This window comes from Oreochromis niloticus, linkage group LG10 (genome assembly GCF_001858045.2).
Source record: "Oreochromis niloticus isolate F11D_XX linkage group LG10, O_niloticus_UMD_NMBU, whole genome shotgun sequence".
NCBI classification, from domain to species: domain Eukaryota; kingdom Metazoa; phylum Chordata; class Actinopteri; order Cichliformes; family Cichlidae; genus Oreochromis; species Oreochromis niloticus.
In genome coordinates this window covers 26039727-26060419 of record NC_031975.2, presented here as the reverse complement: position 1 = coordinate 26060419, position 20693 = coordinate 26039727, and the positions used below count along the sequence as shown (strand labels likewise).

Below are 20693 nucleotides of genomic sequence, written 5' to 3'. Positions count from 1 at the left end.
GGATGGGAATTTGGGAGTAGATACTCATAATTCCCATGGACTTGAACGCCACATAAGGTGTTCACAGTTCACAGAAGAGAACGGCATGGAGAGATGCACGAGGTTAGCTGAACCAAAGTGAGAGACTCGGCTAGTTTTACTGAGGTTAACTAGCACAAAAGAGTGTGTGACTAGAAAGCTAACCGTGTGAGAGCTTCGCAACAGAGTGTGGGTGAAGTGACTTTTTGTTTCAACGGTCGCACCACCGTGGAAAACTGTGTTTCCAGCCATGACCGCCGAGGCTAAAGGCTAGCCCGGACTGCTTGGTTGCGCCACGGAGGCAGCTGCTATGGACTGTCGGAGAGCTGGACAGTGACTGGCTAACGCGCTGTAGCAGAGACAGCATCGGGTCCGCAGGGAGTGGATTTAGTGTGGGACTGGTGAACGGCGACCTACCGAGCAACGGAACTGTAAGTCAGACTTTTGTGCTCTTACTGGGGAGAAGAGGATTTTTCTCCATCGTCCGGCGTGAGCAGCAAACAGGCCTGCAACAAGTGTGAATGTGAGTGTGTGTGGGGCCCATGTGTGAATATTGTATGTTTAGTGGATTTATATAACGTGTTTTGGAGTGTATATTAGTGAGTCACTTACCAAAAGGTGATAACATAAGTTGGGTTATTTAATATAATTTGAAAGGGAATTATTTCCTTTATACAGTGTATTTCATTTGGTTAAGGAATTGGAATATCATTTGAGTTTAAAAAAGGGATGTGTTGTACAGTATTTGTCTCTGCCCTTACGTTCAGTAAACGTTTCATTTGTGTTAAAGAGTTGTCTGGGGTCGTTTCTTTACTACTGGTTAAGTTTAACTTGTGTGTGGTAGAAGTATCGGTTTTTGTACTCGGTATCGGCAAGTACTCAGATCCAAGTATCGGTATCGGATCGGTTTGAAAAAATTGGTATCGTTGCATCCCTATTTTCCACACTGGTTTCACTTTTCAAACCTGTAACATCCATCTTGTATATGCAGTCCCAAACCATGCACTTATTTACTTGTTTACTTAGAAACACACATAACCATAATCACAGCTATTTACGCAGTCTTACACTATAGCACTTTTCCCCCCTCCATGCTTACATGGTGAAAAGTGCCATTAGTCAACATTAGTCAAATAGGCAAACAAAATTATTAAAACTACATTTGAATAATTAAATAAAGCAACATCATTTTTCTTTACATTTTGAAACTCGATGCCTGTCTGACAGTGTTTGTTGCTCAGCTCTGTGCTGCTCGGCTCTGTGTAATTGGACTAACAACTCCTATAAACCTAAACTGGAAATTTAATGAGAAACAATTCATCATGCAATACAGCTGGCCTGTCACACAAGGTAATTTATTGACCACAGCGGTGTTGTATCTGATTCTTTTAGGAAACATATTGCTTGCCTTGTAAGAATAATGATACCTACTTTCCTTTTCTGTGAAACTGGCAGATAGGCCTCATGGTGTTTTTTGTTGTGAAATGAATGTATTCAGTAATGTATTGTGGTGGAAATTAGACTCATTGAATAGTCTGCCTGAGCCAGCAAAAATATTTATGGTGTCAAACGTATGGTGCTACTCAGTGAAGTGGCAGGAATCTTTCAAGAGGGCAGAGCCATCGTGATTGTGTTTTTGTTCATTTACATCACTATATATGCAGGACTTGGACAAAATAATTGGCATCTCATAATATAATCCACAGCAAGAATCATACAATATAAGCAATACTTTTTTTATTGCCTTGATTACCCTACGACTGATTGTCTTATTCTTTTCTAATTGAAAACAGCTGTGTTAAAACTACTGCTGATAATTTCCCATAGTGCTTTCAATGTGCTGCCATTCATCTTCTCATCAGAAAAGCACCCCTTCCTTCTGTGCTGAACAACCCATATCTAATTTATCTCAGCCATGGAAAACATGCTGTGAGTAAGCTCATTTTGATTGTTATTAAAAAAAACATTCTTGTCATTCTGTCATAAAAGGCTGGCTTCAGATAGAGGTTAGTTATTCAGTTTTCTTCCTATATATGTGAGAATCTCGACGATACTGTTGGTCGATGAGTTGGTATACCACTTTAGGTGAGACTGAAGTATCCCACACTTATTGGATGGTTTTCCAATTAAATCTCGCATAGACATTCAAGCGTGGATGTGCAGTCAGTAGGAGCAAGGCCAGTGAAATGTAAAAAAACATTAATTAAAACATACCATAGCGAAAGGAATCCTTCTGCTTACCTCTTAAGGTTTTGTCCATGAATCAAATTCAAAGGAAATTTTAATGTTATCACAGCCATTTTTAAGTATAGAGAGACTAAACTTATTTGTCAATCTTAAATGTTTCAGATCATCAAACAAATTTTAATGTTAGACAGAGATAACTTGAGAAAGATAACCCAAAATGTGGTTTTTAATTTACGATTTCATTTATTAATGGAAAAAATCTATCCAAACCTACCTGCCCCTGAGTGAAAAAAGCAATTTCCCCCAATATTATTGGAAAGCTGAGTTCAGTTTCATGAGCAGAAGCAGGCCTGATTATTGCAAGACTTTCTGAATCAAGAAATCACTTAAATAGAGCTGTCTGACAAAGTGAGGTAGGCTAAAAGCAACACATGCCACGATCTAAAGAAACAGATGAGAAACAAGACTATTGACAGCTATCAGTCTGGAAAGGGTTAGAGAGCCATTTCCACTAAACCACAGTGACAGCCATTATCCACAAATGGAGGAAACTTGGAACAGTGATGAACCTTCTCAGTAGTGGTCGTCTTACTAAAATTACAGGAGGTCACAAAACTCAGAACAGCAAGATCTGCAGGCCTCATTTGCCTATTTTGTCATCTTTGTCTAATATTAAAATATGTCTGATGATTTAATAATAATGTATACTTTATTGATCCCTGTGGGGAAATTACTCTCTCTGCATTTGAGCCATTCACTCAGTGAAGCAGTGGGCAGCCACTAAGCAGGCGCCCGGGGAGCAGTGTGTAGGGATGGTACCTTGCTCAGGGGTACCTCAGGGTAGCCGTTCAGTGGATTTGAACCCCAGACCTTCCAACCATAGTGCGACCATGCTACCTACTGAGCATTTTTCCCATAACCATCTTGGTATTTTGATAGCACATGTGTTTTGATAGCAAATATAGTATTCGGTACAATCAGAAATTAGTAACTGAGCCTGTACATTGGTATTGCCCTCTGATAGAAGAACCAGACCAATACCATCTGTCCTTTAAATTACTTCTGTCTTGCGTCTACACTTGGGTATTCTCTTTGGAAGCTAGCTTAACTACAACCTTGTGAATCTGTCATTTTTGTGGGCGTGTTCTATTACTAAATGCAGGATCTTTGCAATCTGAGAAGGAGTAGGATTTCTTTGGCTACCACTTGTGTCTAAACTTGTGGTCTTTGGCGGCAGGCTGATGGGAGACCAGCATGCTGGACCAGCTACTCTTTGCTCTGCTTTAAATCAGTCACGTACTCTGTATTTTCAAATACACACAGATGCATGTGGAAATGGAGGCAGCAGTAGAGCATAAATGAGCAAACAAGCACGCTGTGATTTGTCATCTTAACAGATAATTTGTATTTTGCAGCTCATTTTGGCTGCATGTGTTACGTAGAGCTGTCAGAGTGTAGCGTGAAACGGCTTTTATTAACTCGTTTAGCATTCTAGCAAGGAAATCCTTCTCAGAGATGGTGAGAGTGAAAGTCTTCTGATAAAGTGGACATATAGATGATGCAGTTTTAAGATTTGTTTAAGCCAAATAGTTTTAAACCATCTCATATTCTCGTCACTGCTGGAAATGTAAAAGCTGTGTTCTGCATTGATGCATTGACATTCAAGTCAAAAAGATAAGCCATCTGAGGTTTCTAAAGTGGAGAAACTATTGAATTTTTATCTAAATTCCAAAGCCTGTAAAATAAATATTACAGATTCTGATCATACAGACCTCAAGCAAACTAAAGCCTTTACTATGAAGCAGGATTTGGGGCTTGGTGTGTTAACTCAGGGGTTAACATTAAGTTTTAAGTGGTTCACTTTTTACCATGGTATACTGCCATAATAACTTATGTTGCATACTTATGCTGGCAATAAAGAGCTCAGCTGATATGAAACCACTTGATCAATCAGGTCTTTGGAAAATAGCCTCACTACTCCTAGACGATCCCCCAGATCTGAGCATATCGATAGTAAGAGGGTTGAAAACTCTTTTCTTGATAAGCATCAAGAAGAAACACAGATACACAGAAGGAACATTATTACTGCATTTTTCTCCTGTTGGCTGCAAACAATTAAAAAAAAAAAATTGGTGCACAACTATGGTATACTATATGATCCTAAAATAGGACAATTGTTGACATTACATAAAAAAGCACATTTTAGTTTGACATTCTGTTTTTATATTTAGTTTTTATACTTAGTATCTATTTGTTCTCAGACAACACCACAGTTGCAGCTGTAAGAATAACTGCCTTACATGCATCCAAACATTAAATTAATGATTATAAATGCTTTTAAACTTTATTAATGTACTAGCTGTTTCCCAGTCTTAAAGCACACACATATTTAGCGTCACTGGCTTTTACCTGCATGCACCATTGGAGGCATGTACAGTTTTAGTTTTACCTCCATGGAGCGATATTAGATAGCCTTGAAAATAAAGCTGCTTTTGGCATCAGTTATTGCCTTTGACCAGGTGGAGTTATCAGCTACAAAGTGTGTTTTGAACCACATTTACTGCTAAATGTCAGGCTATTTGCTTCAAACTGGCTTCCCCTGCTGCTAATTTTGCTGTAGCAAACATCTTTTTCTCCAGTCTGTCACATTCATAAGTGATTAAATTCTTGATTCATAAGATCTGATGGAAGCACTACGTTGTTGTTTTGACAAAAATCTCTCATATGGTGGTGTAGTAAGTAATCAGAGCAAAATATTTTGCTTAGATTTGTTTAACTGGCAAATATTAAGCTCCAAACTTGGCAAAAAAAAAAGAGTTCAACAAAATTATTTACACATCTCAGTTTATCATTTTCTGTTTGATCAACTACCTAGCTTAAAAGCTAGTTAGCTAGCTAGCTAGCTTACTACTCCTGTGTCTGAAACTGTTTTTCACAGGTGATTACAGGTGCTTCTCTAATTTCTTTTCTTTAACAATGCAAGCTCCCTACCCTAGTACAGTGGAACCCCGACTTACGAAATTAATTCGTTCCCGAGGGTCTTTCGTAAGTCGAGAATTTTCGTAAGTCGAAGCACCCATCATGCGTTTGATTACTTTTTTCAAGTAACGAGTAATGTAAGGGATTACTATTGCAAAAACGGTAATTAGATTACCGTTACTTTCACGTAGGAACGCTGCGTTACTGCGTTACTAAAACCGTGATTTTTTGCGAGAACGTCTCATGACAGTGACGTAAGCGAGAGCGACGTTTGTGACAACAGTTGTGTGCAGATCATAATATATCGAGTGCGGGACAGAGTGTAGCATGCAGCGTTTAAAGCGTGGAAGTACTGACCTTATTTTGAGTTTGATTCCATAAAAAGTGACAAAAACATTAGTGTCCGTTGTGCGTGGGAAGAAAACTTCTTTTTACAGCGAAAAAACCCCTAAACTTCCAAGCAAGCAGCGAGTGTACTATGACGTAATGTGAAATTCACAGAGAAACTCGCGGATTCTTCCACTGACTGCTGCGGCACACCTGCACCAGGGTAAACCTCCGCCTACCCCAGTCCTGCTTTACAGGTGAAAATAGAGCAACAGGACCGCTAGTCTTTGATTTTATTTATTTTCTGCTGTGTTTTACTTGCATCTATTTGAAAGAGTGAGTGTAAACACAAAAAAATATTTTATTTTATGTGCTGGAATGTGCAGAAAATAGGTTTAAATGTTAAACAAATTTCTTCCAGTCAGAGAATGTTGCATATAATTAAGTTTTTGCTTGATGCATAAAGTTAAAAGATTTAAAGTTTAAAGTTTTAAAAAGAGACGTTTCCATTTGATTACATTTTGTATGATGGATTATGCAGAAAAAGTAGAATTGGGCTGAAAGATCTATCTCTTTATCACCTATTCAGGTTGTAAATCGTGTTTTTAAAAAGTAACTAAGTAATTAATTACTTTTGAAAATAAGTAATCAGTAAAGTAACAGGATTACTTTTGGGGGGAAGTAATCAGTAATTAGTAACTGATTACTTTTTTCAAGTAACTTGACCAACACTGGTGTTGACACACACACACATATCCTGATCTACACACCTGTCTCTGTCCCCTTCAGGTCCTCCACGTTCTGAAGCACTATCGAGCCTCTAGTGATGAAGCTGCACGATGAGCTGAGAATTTAGAAAAAAAGAGCAGCGAGAGCAAGCGAACTGGAGAGGCCCCCTGATGAAAACCCAGTGACAACAGCTGTAATCACAAGAGCGCAGGCATTTGTTTTGTCAGCAGAAAAGAAAGCTTCAGCGGGGGAAGTGTGTTTTCACAATGAGGCTTATATGACGGCTCCTGCCTCTGTGGACGTGAATTTGAATGTGTATTAAGGTGAGGAACACTGCTATGAATGGTAGTGTGCACATGGTACCTGGATGTGGGGTGGGGTGGGTTGTTGTCTCAGCACGTGAGGCCACAGAGGGTGAATCTAATCTCTCCTCTTCACCTCCCTCCAAATCCTCCCATTTTCCTCCTCCTCCTCTTGCTTATAGCAATTTTGGCACAATTGGTGGCAATCATTCACACCCGATGGAACATACTGATGGATGTAGGTTGACCTTTTGGGCTCCCTGGTGATCTCACACACAGGGAAAGAGAAAACAGAGAAAGTGGAGTCTTATCTTCTTTAGTAATGCATCTGTAAGGTTTAAATAACTGTGGCTGGCTTTGATGCAGCTATAAAGATTAACTTAAGCAGTAAATAAATGCCTGGTGAGGCCGTATAATATCTCAGTGTGAACCAAATTTCGTAACACCCCATGCAGTAGCTGAAGTAACAGTGGACCTGGATGTGAACTAACCATTCCATCCCCAGAGTGCCACCGCCAGCATGGCTAAAATTGGCCATATTCAAAGAGGATGAGCATAAACAACACATGTAACCTTGAGCAGCACAGAAGCCTTGCCATTCCATTGTCAGACACATGACTCGGGGACACAAGGAAAGGTAGTAGCATACAAATAGGTTAACCTAATTATGAAAGTCACAGCTTTTTTTTATAGGTCATATTCTCTACAGCACATAATGACTCATGCTCTCTGAGTCACATACAGACCAACAGCTGATAATGGCGGCTTTCATTCTTTCCAGCCCACCTCTGTCAGTCGCAGGGTACGGGGAAGGAGCTTACAGAGGAGTGCAAAAGGCAGGACTTCATAGCTATGGATTATTCTCACTAATGGTTAAGACCTTCTGCAGTGGCAGCAGCCAAGCGCATTGCAGGGACTCTGCATTTTGTATTCATGAGATGAGCAAAACACAGAATAGAACGTATGAGGGTAAGAATGAGAGAGGGAAAAAAGCGAGAAGACTGAGCAGGAAGGACTCGCCGCCCCCAATTCATGCTTCAAAGAGCTTCCAATTGTCATAGAAAGTGAAGCTATCAGCCTTGGGTGCGGTGCGCAGATCAATGAACCAGTAGATCAGTGAAGAGCTGTCAAATCGTATTTATAAGAAACGGTAGGGTGTAAGTGAAAGTACAGCTTGGGGCTTTGTGCCAATCAATAGTCTCTAAACAAAAGCTGCATTCATGTTTGGGAAATGACGACTTAATTCAAACATACTTGCGCTTGAGTTTAAAGTCATTCGAATTTAAGTTTTCCTGTCAGCTTTGATTGCTTCAGGTTATTTACACCGAGGTAGGGGAAGCATTTGAGCATGGTTGGCAGAATTAATTCTAGTAATAAAGATCTTTTACTAAATACTTTTTTTTTAGTTGTTGCAGAGTAAGTTCACATTATATGGAAAAATTTGGTAAAGGGAGAAATGTGAGGCACAAGATGGGCTCTAAGAAGCTTTGGGATGCAACTCATTTGAAAGCTTTTGTACTCCTGTTTTTAAAGTTGGGTTTAACAAGTTATTATTTAACTGACTAGGTACATGTCTTAGCCTATTTGACACTTAAAAGTACAGTTTTAAAAGCATCTACGTATCGTGGAGGAAAATCACAACAGATGTTTTGCCCAGTCAGAGCAATGTCAGATACAAACAACTCAACATAAGATGAGTAAAGACATGACACATGCAAGAGGTGAGTATCGCTTCGGTCAATTTGCATCCATCACATAATGATGATACTGATAAATAAATTTTATCTGCAGTTTCCTATAAAAACCATCTGTGTGGTCTAAATAAGTCATGTTTTGTAAAACACCTGCAATCAATCAACAATCTCCAGCAAAAAATAACTTAATTAAAATATTCACCAACAACTAACAGCAACTACCTACAGACAACAATCACCAAAAGAAACCAACAAATAAAAACTGCCACCAAAGACAACCACCTACAAATGACCATCACAAAAAACAATATTATTAATTAAAAAAACATCAACAAAAAACACCAAAACCTAAACATCAACCACCTTTCAACAAGGATGAAAGAAAAAACAGCAAATCTAACTATCTATCAATATTTACCCCCCCCAGAAAAACCAAACAAACAAATGGCAACCGCCCACAATCACAAAGGAAAATGCGCATTGAGCCACAAACAAACATCAACAAACAAAAAAATGCACCAACAAAAATCCCTTCTTACAACAGAAAACAAACAAAACAAACAAAACACTCCCAACAATCTACAAACAAGTGTAAGATTTAGAAGTAAATTCACATTATCTCATGTTGATTTATGTAAATTCACTAAAAAAAAGTTCACTATGTGTACTTTTGCATTTTGTGTATGTGTGTTTACACAATTATTTAAATGTTAGTATCCACTGACTCTCCGTTTAAAACTCAACAGTTTTTTGCTCCAACCACATACATCATGATGTCTTCTGACAACTGACCCGGCAGTAGCATAGGCACACTTAAAATTTCCTCAGAAATTTTCACCGTCTAGTTTAAATGTTAGTATGCACATCTTTATAGCAGTTACCTTGTTCTAATTTGACAAACAAACAAAACAACAACAACAACAACAAATAAAAACAAGAACATAATTTCATTGTGCATGTACAATGACAATAAACCTTCCAGTTTCTGATTGGTTAATTTAGTCACATGTGAACCAGAACAAGGAAGTTGTGTGGTGAGGCTGAGAAAGTCATCTGTCCCAAACTTGCTGTTTTTTCATGCTAACAGAGATCCATCACTAAGTAAAAAAATCCCCACATTACACAACCAACCACAACCAGCAGAGGACCCTTCATGCAGAGCAGTACTGGCCAAATAAATGTGAGTAATCAGACGCCTGTGGCAGTGTATTTTGTAGCATGAATGTGTTAATCTGACTATAACATGTAGCATAGTTGTGTGTTAGCTTTCTAGAAATGTGAAGTCTGTTTTTGTAGTAAGCCACCGATGACGGTTTTATATTCTGATAAACCTCCAATCCATTTCAAATACTTAAACCACGGGTCACATATGTAACACTGTCAGTTTTGATCTTAAGTACTGTATGACTGCATGGAAATGATCTTGTCTCTGAGCAAAGTTTAGACTCATATTAACAATCTGTAACTATCATTTTGGGTTAGTTCAGGTGCAAGCCATTCTTCTGTTTCCTTAATGCTTTGGTTATATATGATTAATTTTGTCCTTGCAGTTTTTTTGCCCCTCTTTGTTTCCTGCAGCAGTTACACGAACACTGTTTTGCTTGGTTTGTCAACCTCCTAACCCACAGAAAATAATTACTACTGGGCTTCAATTTCCTCTACATGCATTCTGATCTCATCTTTAAAAAAAAGATCTTTCTCCTACATCAACACCAACACAACCTTCTGCATATTCTTTTCTCTAAATGCCTGATAAAAGTTAAATAACTGCCCCTCCTTGAAGGACAGCCTTAGATTCCACGGGTGGTGTTGCCCTAGAGCCTTTAGATGAGAATGTGCAGGTTGATGAGAAAACAGGCTCCAGCGCTGTGCAAAGTAAATGAATTTCGCCCCAGCAAATGTCATGTGTGTGAGATCAGAGAGGGGGCCAACCAGGTTGAAAGCTAAATATATGTGTGTTTATTATGGGGTGGAGGTTGGTGGAAAGAAAATGGTATTTATCATAAAACGCCAGGACTGTTTCCTTCTTGTGGCAGAGAATAATCCTGCCCCAAGCTGCAACTGACAAACAACACGCAGCAGAACACACAGATTCATGTACTGCTTCACTCTTTCTCACACACACACACAAATATAACATGTTTTCATCATCCTGGGGCTATGAAAGGCAAATGCTGTTGCAATGGCTTCCACTTGGTCTGCACAGTGAGAGATGGCTGGTGGCTTTAGCAAACTGTCGCTTGACACTAAAGAAACATAAATGTAGCTAATGCAGCTGCACTGTTCCAGCGCAACTATAAAATATCTTCTCTTCTGTGTACTAATTAATTTCATTTCTTGCTGTGTGGCCTGCAGGGGTAAACAGGTTTATTCCTTTGAATTCACTGTGCCTGTGGGTGCATTAGAAAGGCTCAGATCAATAAGTCTTGTTATCTACAAGCATTTTTTTTAAATTATTATTATTATTAGGAATACTGTATTACTCACCGTCTTCCTGCAGGAGCCTCTGAACCCAACCCACCTCCACTGGCGGTGCCTGAGCATTAGCCAAAGGTTTAACAGAAGAAGTGAGATGTAGATGTGTTTATTAAAGTCAGAGGGAAGAACCATTTGCCACAAAAACACTTATCACTGCGGTTTAAATCCTTTAAAGTTCATCACTGTTGCGTCTTCTAGGGAAGTAATCACAGCCTGGCATTTTATATTAGCATTAACATAAGCTTTTCACTCACTGTGATTAAGCGACAGAAGCCCCGCCCACATGCAGCTTAAACCTTCTGTTTGCCTAAGTTTGCATAATGCTGTAGTTACAGTAGGGAAGACAGTGGTTGGAGATCATGGTAAGACCAAAGTTAGTGCAGTTGTCCACAGTAAACTTGTTACCTTAATAACATGGATCAGCCTGCTATCAGTTTGGGATTGAATGGGGTCGAGCTGGTCTTTACCAAATTCCTCCATAAACAGTGTTGCAAGATGGCATTTTAAGTGTAAAATGACATGGGCGCTCGGCAACTGTGCTTCTATATAGCTGACTGAGTTGAATCCAGTATTACAGAGGCAGTTCGAAGATGAGCTGGGCTTATCGTCGCAGACTGACTCAGACTGATTGCAGTATGTTGCCAATCTATCTCTGTTTCAGTTACATGGCAGTTATTTGAAAACCCTTCCCTTGCCTGTTTGTCTGAGAGTGACTGCAGTCAATAAAACCTGACTGCAATTGTTTGGAGACAGGCTGCCTCCCAGCTGACAACCTGTGCAACTGGCTTGCAATCTAAAGTGGTTGCTCAGAGGTGTAGAAGGTGTAGTGCACTCAGCCTCTGGGGAACTAGTTCACCACAACTACTCGATGCAAAAAAGACTTAATGCAATCACTGGGGAGCATCTTTTTTCCTGGGCAGAAGGAGGTTGCTGCGCTAATGTTACTCATGTGTTACTGAGCCATAAAGGGAGAGGAGTGGAAACAGAGGATGAACTGGTGGAGTTCATTGGTTACGAATGTTATTTTGGACTGAAAGTCATGCAAAGCTACTTTACTCCAAGAGTAATATGGAAATAATGTGGTTTCCTTTCCTGGATCAGCCAAAAGATCCAGGAAAGGATCTTTTTTGTAATGAACTAGAATACGTGAAGAATATTTTTAGAAGGTTGTATTTATAAATCTATTTATTGTTTTGTAGTGTCTTTGTAGAGATTCCTCAGAAACAGCTTTATTCCTAAGCCTTTAGTGCCAACTTATTCACCTTCAACTGAGGGAATAAACAAATCACCTGTACACACAAATAAAAAAAATATATATATATGTATTTTTTATTTATTTATTTTCAATTTTCTTGTTGAAACAAACTTTGTTTGTTTGGAGACTTCTGAGCCAGAGGACAGTGGTAAAAAAAAATTATACCGAGTTCAGTTATTATGGTTTGAGTGTCATATGCAGCCTGTAGGCCACAACAAAATAAATTACATGGAAGACAGGCAGAAATTTTGGTCTTCTCACTGTATCTTGTACAACGGGCACTGTGTGATATAGTCCCAAAAGGTTGATTCTGTTCATCTGGACGTATCGTTTGTGACTTCTTCAGTCTTCAGTCTGTGTGATATAGTGTGACATATTATTGTAAATCCTGCTATCCTGCTTTTCTTTATAGGCTCTTTAGCAGTGGTTTTACTGGTAGAGCCTACTTCACACTTACAGCATTGTTATTTGTGTACAAATTAATTACAGTGGGTTCAACATCATATAATGTGAATAAGTGCCTGAGTGAGTTCATAGTAAGAGACAAAACCTTGAAAGAGAATCCACGTTAAAGATGATTTGAAGCCATCCTGATGACAGATCTGCTGTCAGCGTGTCCACTGTGAGTGCTGAAGGCTCAGCATATCCGAGGCTTCATGCATGTGGATGCTTAAGATGTACTTTAGGATTGTGGAGGATGAAGGACATCCGCTGAATGTTGACAATATTGGTTGTCTTATTAAATGCAATGCAGGGCCAAGACCATCTGTCATTTCTTTATCCCACAGGGGAAACAACAGTAAAACTTTTTTTTTCTTTTGGGGTTGATACCAGCAGTTTTATTTCAATATTATATTATATTATATTATACTATATATAAATAGAACTTATCAAAATTTGTCAATGCCAAAAACAGCAAATGAAGGAAGGTTGTGCAAAAGGTTGCCTTGAACAAAAATACATATCTGTGGTACACACGAGCTAAACACTGCCATTAGAACAAATGGGGATTAAAGACTGAAAGGGAACAACAATAGGACTTACCATGAATGCAGGGGACACAGCCACACTGCCCACCAAATTTAACACCCACTCCAACCAACCAACTGGGAAGAGAGAAACACAATCAGTAATCAGTCAAATCACCATCAGCTGGTTTCAGTGGTTTAACGGCAGCTTGGCCCAAGAATCCAGGTGAGTAACAGTAACAGTAGCAAAACATTACACATAAGTATTACAAGTTAATTTAAGGCATTATAAATAAACAAATAAAGGTTCACAACTCTGCATTAAGAAGAGGAAGTGCCATATATACACAGTCTCTACATCAAAATAAAGGAAAACCACACAAACTAAATAGCCACGCTAAAAAGTTAAATTTGATCCACCACCTGAGTCAACGCTGCAGATGATGAAGGCTAAACCAACACTTATCTTACAAAAAACCCTACTGGAGGAATGGCTGAACAGCACTGACTGTGGGCAGGTGAAGCTGGGGATGCAAAGCACCACACAAGAGAGCGTCAGGCAAGACAACACGTCTTCAGGGAGGAAAGGCCACAAGTGAAATGGCCAGCTTGGATAAATGCAACCACAAGCTGGAAGGCATCGATGAAACACCAGGAGCAAAGTATAGAAGTGAAATTTCCATATTAGCTCACAGTAATAGGCTGCATAAGAGTAGGCAAAATGCATCCAAAATCAGCTTACCTCAAAATAAAAGGGGTGCTGTATCGTGACCAAAGGTTATAAAGCATCTACTTCATAAATGGGCTGACACACTTCAAACGGGAGTGTGGATAGGGAAATATAATACTAACATCACTGCAAAATACATGGAGGACAGGACACGTAACCTACCTTGTAGTTGGGAAAGACAAAGGAATCAATGAGCAAAAGAGGAAATATTACTTACCAAAGCAACTTCACCACCCTAACGCGTTAGAACAGTAAACTTTCACTGTTCAGAGCCTCGTACAAATAAGCGTTTCTTGCAACGCAGAATTCGAGATAACACTATGAGGAACATAATATACATACAAATAAATATTAATGACATAAACATGTTTTAATAATATGGTAAAAAGGTCAGTTTGTATAAAAAAAATTAGAGACAAATAAACATTTTATCTTTAAGCTGTGTATCATTTAGGTATCTTATGACATCTAGTCAACAGAAAATCTGTTTTTCTTGCTGAAATTTGGTTGAACTCATGCTTTTGTGATACCTTCATCCAGAATTTTTCATTTTTTAAAAAACATTTTTAAATGTTTTTAAACGTCACAATGTTTTTAAACGTGACGTTTTTTAAACGTCACAACTAGCTGCCCACATTAACCCCAGAAAATGAGGTAGATGTGTGGTACTTAGTTGGTACTGTAACGTGGTAAATAAACTTCAGTTGCTAGTTCTCATTTAATTGTAATTGGAAGTTTATTAGTGTAGAAATGTAATAATATACTACCTTTTATCTCATGTATGTATTTATTTTCCCCACAAAGTAATGTGGATTTGCTCTACAATAGTAGCCCCAGTTAACTGTGAGTACTCTTTTGGGTATGTAGCCCTGGCTGGGAATCACTGTTATACTAACATTTTATTAAACACAATCTAAATCTCCTGCAGTCAGAAGTGTTGAGCTGACAAATCAGCTCTTGGACCACAAGAAAAATAATCTGTGTGGAAATATATATAAAAAAATTTAGAGTCCAGGTCATAAAGAGGTTTGTTTGGAAACCGTCGCAGGCTTAGTGTCTCAGATCATAAAGGCATTAAATAAGCAGGGGAGCTTTTTTCCCTGTAGATACAGAAATAATGTGTTGCCTTGAAGGGTTTCATAAGTGGTCAAGAAATAATTTTTGTGATGAAAAACATTCGGCTGGATTTATGTTAGATGAATGCAGCGTTCGCTACGCTCGCCTAGAGGTGTGTCCTTGGTGATGATTCAGGGTAACTGTGACTCAGCTAGGTCATCTGTGAAGACCACAACCAAAAGCTTGGACAAGCTGTGATTTCAAAAAACCTTTACCAGCTGAAGGTTAATTAGTATTTTCATGTCCGCAGACATTGAACAGCTGCATGTTGCATATTAACAGTCACTTCATCTTTGGTCCAGATCTGCTAGGCAGTAAAAGAATGCATTGCTTGGGTGATGTTAGATTTCTTTTTTCTTTTGCATCACTTTATTTTGCATGCACAAGTCCCTCTCGATTCAGAGAGGAAAATACTTAAAATAACACAAAGACAACAATATAAAGATAATGAAGTTTGTTGTGTTTGAAGAAATGGGCTACCACAATTAACTGACGTAAAGTTCTACTTAAAACCCAAATTCAAGGCAAAAACATTGCTAGTCACAAACATTTGACTTGGACTCCATATTGGAGGCTCAAGTGATTTCTCTGAGTGCCACTTGAAGCTTCTTTATTTTTGCTTTCCTATAACTGCAAAACAAATGTGCTGGAACTACATCATCAATCTAACCTTTTAATGCCTATTGTGTACATATGAAACTTGTACGCTGGCATATTCTTTTGGTTGTGCAATTTGCAACCCTGGTGCTGAACATCCTTATCACAGAGATGATTTGTGTTTATGTGACTCAAATATATTCACTTGCTTTTTCCTCTTGGACACGCCTAGAGACCAGTCTGCAAGATCCTTTCAACCGGCGCTTAGTAGGGAAAGATGGCTATTCCCTGATCGATTGGCAAGTGGTTGCCGGAGGTTGTTGGCAGTCGATTTGGTCCTAAAAAGGTTCCTGATACTGCACCAAAAACCTCTGTGTGACTACTTTGCATGTCTTCCATGAAACAAAGCAATCACACAGAGGTTTTTGGTGTAGCACCCTCTTTGCAACTGAGTTCACGTAGCAACAGCAAGCAAGCTCCGGCATCCACTTGACTACCAGTTGGGGAATACATGTTTTTTTTCCCAATGCCTGGAGGTTGCCAGAGTGTCACCAGCTATCTAAGTGAGGACTTAAACATCAGTGGATGTCAGACTGTTATATTATGTAAAATATAACTCATCCATAAATCATACTGACAAGCAGACACCGAAACAACAAACTGTAACTATACTTCTTGGTGTTAATCTCCTGGTTTCTTTGTGAAGTTTGGATATTGTCCCCTTGGCGATTCTAAATTGGATGTTGATGTATGAGGCAGATAAACAGATTAAATGTATAGAATAAAGAGCGTTATGAATGTATAGTTTATGGACTACTTGAGTCCATAAACTTATCAGGAAAAGGGAGGACTGAGGTGATGCATCAAAAGAACAGAATGGTCATTTCTATACAATCGGGCTACCTTTTGCAACCCGGGGAGGCACCCCCCGCTGGCCATTAGAAAGAACTCAGGTTTAGGTCGGCTTTGCGTGAACTTCACTTTGCAGAACTGGAAAAAGGATTGAACCAGGTCTGCTATAGCTGCTGTTATAGCCACCTGTGGAGAGTATCTCACAAGAAGTTTAGTTTAATTATCAGTGACTATGCACAGGACAATTAATCACACAGATGCGTTGTACCAGATTTAACCATGAGCTAATTTCCATCTGCAGTGCTTGGACAGGTAGAAGAATGAAGAGCGACAGCACTTGTTGCACCTGTGACACTGATCCTCATTTAGAAGTCTGGAACGGACCAGATGAAGGTGGAAACACTGGCTGTGTGATATGAAGGTAGAAATTGCTATTATCCTGTGGAGCATGAGTCAGTCCTTCCCTCACCAAGTCTTTTTTTCAGGGGTTGCTGCAGGGCCTCGTATCCCCTCTGTCTTTTCTTGTCGCTTTCTATTTCCTTCATTGTCTTCACTCTGCGTCTCGCTCCTTTCCTCCCTCCCTCTGCCTTGCCTGCTTTTGTGCTGGGGCTGCTTATTGTCTCAGACCCGTGAAGTCAAATCAAGCTCTATCCTAACCCCCCCACTCCTCCATTTACTGCATGGGTGTGAAAATCAATAACACACCTTTTCCAGACCTCACCCATTTAATTTGACATTTGATACAGTCGTGGGTTATTTGCAGAGGGAATATAAATGAATTCTTTCACGCTCCCCCTCCCCACCTTCTGTTCTGCTTTGTCCCCCCTCTTTTCTCTGGAGGTAGAGCCATCTACATGAGAAGTAAGCTTACGTAAGCCTGTCTACATCATATAGTAAAGCCCACGGGACCACATTTACAGCAAATGGTGATTCTGTCAAGTGATTTCATGAACTGCAGTCTGATGCCCATTTCAGGTCATAAGAATAATATCTTGCATGATTAGTCACGTGTGTCCCTCTTTAGATATGGATGCAATGGGAAATTTGCACAGGGCTAGATCCAGTTACAGTGTCCCTGTTAGCTAAGATTAAGCCACCACCATTTTGTAATCTGGCTGACTCAACTAGGGTTACAATGGTGTCAGAATATGTAAACCTAGATTTGTGATTCTTACTCTTTCACAGAGAAGGGGACCAAGGATGTGTTAGTGACAACACAGTGATAAACATGTGATAAGGTTCACAGGTGCCCATTTTTCCTGCTTGTAGCACGTCAACTTTGAGGACAAAATCTTAACTTGCTGTCTTATACATCCCACTGACAAGTGCCACAATGAAGAGAGATGAGCACTGTCACTTCACCTGACAGTGGTAATAATGTTATGGCTGATTGGTGTATGATATACAGTATATACAAATTTGACAAAGGCATTTTCTGTCTGTTTTGTTACATCACAAAAATTCAGGTTACAGGGAGGTTGAGGCTAAGGTTATTTTCCTTGCTTATGGGAGAGATTTCATGCTATGAGATAAGAAGGGAGTCCAAATTAATAGAGCTGAAAGTGAACAAAGTTTCAGGAGCTCAGGCCTCACATGACCTTTACAGTTCCTGATCAGAAAGTATCAGACTGACAAACACTTGTGCTGTCATTAAAAAAAAAAACGCAACAGTAAGACTGTAATGTCCATGTGGGCCTTTTGCCTTGTAGACAGTTGTCCATGAGTCAACGAGGAGAAAATTACAATCTGTATCTGTCATCTGTGTTACTTTTGTGAAGACTGAACTTTTACCCTCAAACTTTTGAAGATGCAAAGTGTCCAAAATGAGGTTGTGTGCTTTTCAAACAGATGCCGAAGGTCATGAAGGATGACAGTAATCTTATGATTATGCTTAATATTCTCCAGTTTGCTCTGTTTGTACACGTAACACCACCTCCTGTAGTGTCCTGAACTATGAGTGAGGGGGGAAATATTTTGAGAATGGTTAATGACAACAATGTTATTGTACCTCACAAAAACCATCTGTAGTTTTTGTTACCACAAATCACAGGCAGCCTGAGAAGATATAAACAGAAATTTAAGAAAGTGTGAAAATAACAGATGAAAACACATATAAATTGTCTTTTAAAAGCATGAAATCCAATTTTAAGAGAGGAACAATATATGAGGAACAAATAACATACATATATTAAGTTGAAAGTCTGGGGACAATAGAGGTCTGGACAATTGTTAGCAGAGCAGTGGATGATAAATATATACTCAGTTTCCAGCAACTTGCTGAATCTATGTGATGAATAATTAAGGCAGTACTGAAGGAAAAAAGAGCATCTAACTAACAACGTGTACCAAAACAACCCAAAAACTACCCAGTGAGGGTATTTTGGCTATAAACATTCAGTCCTTTGTAAAGAACAATATGAAAACCATCTTTGCACACAGGAAGTCAGTGCCAGTCAGTGCCAGTCTGTAACAGCTGCAAATCTGTAAGGGCAAAATTAACAACCTTGGACTGTAGGGACGAAAGACACTCGAGAGAAACGCAAGAAATCTCCTTTTCATTTTTTTCAGCCTTGAAAGTGATATGAAAAAGTGCATTTTGACAGTTTTCTACCATCTAATTTAAACCATAAAAAAGAGAGAGAATATAAAACAACAAGTCAGTGACGTTATTGAACCTGTTCCAAAAATTCTTGACTGATTAAGTAAAACAAATTCTACATTAGTTCCAATGATAATAGTCATATGTGGTCTCTTCTGCTTGGTCACTTTAAAAAATGTGAAATGATACATTTTTATAATCATATACACAAAGAACAGTGAATTCTAGGGAGGAAGAGATTATTCTTTTTGCCATACATCATACTGATGATCATTTAGAATTTGTCTTACGAGTGAAGATAGGTTATTCTACCTAGCAACCACTGGTCACCACCAATAACATGTGCTCTCCAGCCAGCTGGCAGCTTGTGGGCAGTTGATGTGAAATTAATTGCTAAAGCCAGAGTAGTCACGTGTGCCTAGAGACCAGTCACGTAACCTTCAGGTAATCACCGGAAAAAAATCCATATTCCCTCGAATAGTTAATGAGTAGCTAGCAGATTGCTGCAGTCGCCTGCAAGCTCTTGCCAAGAAGTTTTGATCTGGATTGATGGAAAGATCTCACTCCCACTTTACGGTTGGGAGGAAATCAGTTTTAAATAATAGCTTATACATTTTTGATAGCCATTTGAGGGTACAGATATTTAAAAATGTTGTTACCCAAGTAGGTATTTTTAGATTCTGTTGGTTGAGTTTTAATTTTTCCTGCCTGATTAATTTCATTTGCCGATTCAAGATATTTATTGTTGCTGATTCTATATTGTGATACAAGTTCTGCAAACTAAATATACTTTCCATCTTGTAGTACATATTCTAGATTTTTATCCCTTTTTCATGTCACAATGAAAATGTTGTATTTTTTTTTCCTGCCAAATATCTGGATTGTTTCAAATGGGTGTTAGTTTAAATGGGATAAGTGAAGACTTAATTATTTTTAAGAATTCCCACCAGGATGTCAGAGAAGTGTTAATGTTAAGGCTTTTAAAGCGGTTATGATGCTTAATACTGAAGCTTATGAAAGGCAAATTAGAGACTTTTACTTTTTCACAGAATGTTTGTTCTAAGTTTGTTCAAGGGCTGTCCTGTCATGGTCCCCGTGTCTGCCCGGCCAGCTCCACTAGGCCACATGTGTTTTGTGTACATTCTCCTCTCTCCTCCCTGCCAGGGCGGAGCTCACTGCAGGCTCCCGCCCTTGGCACACACCTGCATCTCGTCAGGCTCTGATTACGGGTTGGACTCTTAAGGCCGGGATGCAGACAGCCTCACCGCTGGATGATTATGCTAGACACTTTTTCCCGGACCCGTGACCAACCTGTTATTTCAACTGCTGTGGAGAAGAAGAGCTAGCGTGTTTGTGACTCCAATCCCGGACCTCCCTTTCGGACCTAGGACCCCCGTTCCTCTCACTGTATATATCTGCACTTGGTGATTGTGTAAATAAACGTTGTTTTCCCTGAACCCTGCTCTGCGCCTGAGTCCTACTACACCGCATGACATGTCCAATAAAATTGGTTTAATCCATTTAGAAAAATATGGCAATCTTTTGGATAACAACTAGTGATAAACATTTGATAGTTCTAGACCACCATTGTGATTTGGTTTTGTAGTTTTTAAACTTTTCTGTGATGGTTTGTTTTCCATAAACATTTTGGAAGGTTGGAGTATAGTGATTTAAACCAAGTACGAGAGGGTTTCTTAGGGTTTTCTTTCAATTCTACTAAAGTCTGAAGCCTCGGTCACACATGCATCTTCCTTTACCGGCAGGCAAGTAGGAGCTGGCGGTTACTTACTGTTGCTAGGGGAAATTGGTCCCAAACAAGGTGCTGCACCAAAAACCTCCTTTGGATTGCTTTGGTTGCGAGG

General features: G+C 39.2%; 1 long non-coding RNA gene across 1 annotated transcript; it reads left to right on the top strand.

The window, feature by feature from the left end:
- Positions 1 to 1851: 1851 nt before the first annotated feature.
- LOC102075945 (uncharacterized) lies at positions 1852 to 20317 on the top strand. The gene is made up of 4 exons (XR_266962.4): positions 1852 to 1947; positions 6301 to 6563; positions 16534 to 16653; positions 19996 to 20317. It is a non-coding gene; the product is annotated as an uncharacterized LOC102075945 (long non-coding RNA).
- Positions 20318 to 20693: the final 376 nt, after the last annotated feature.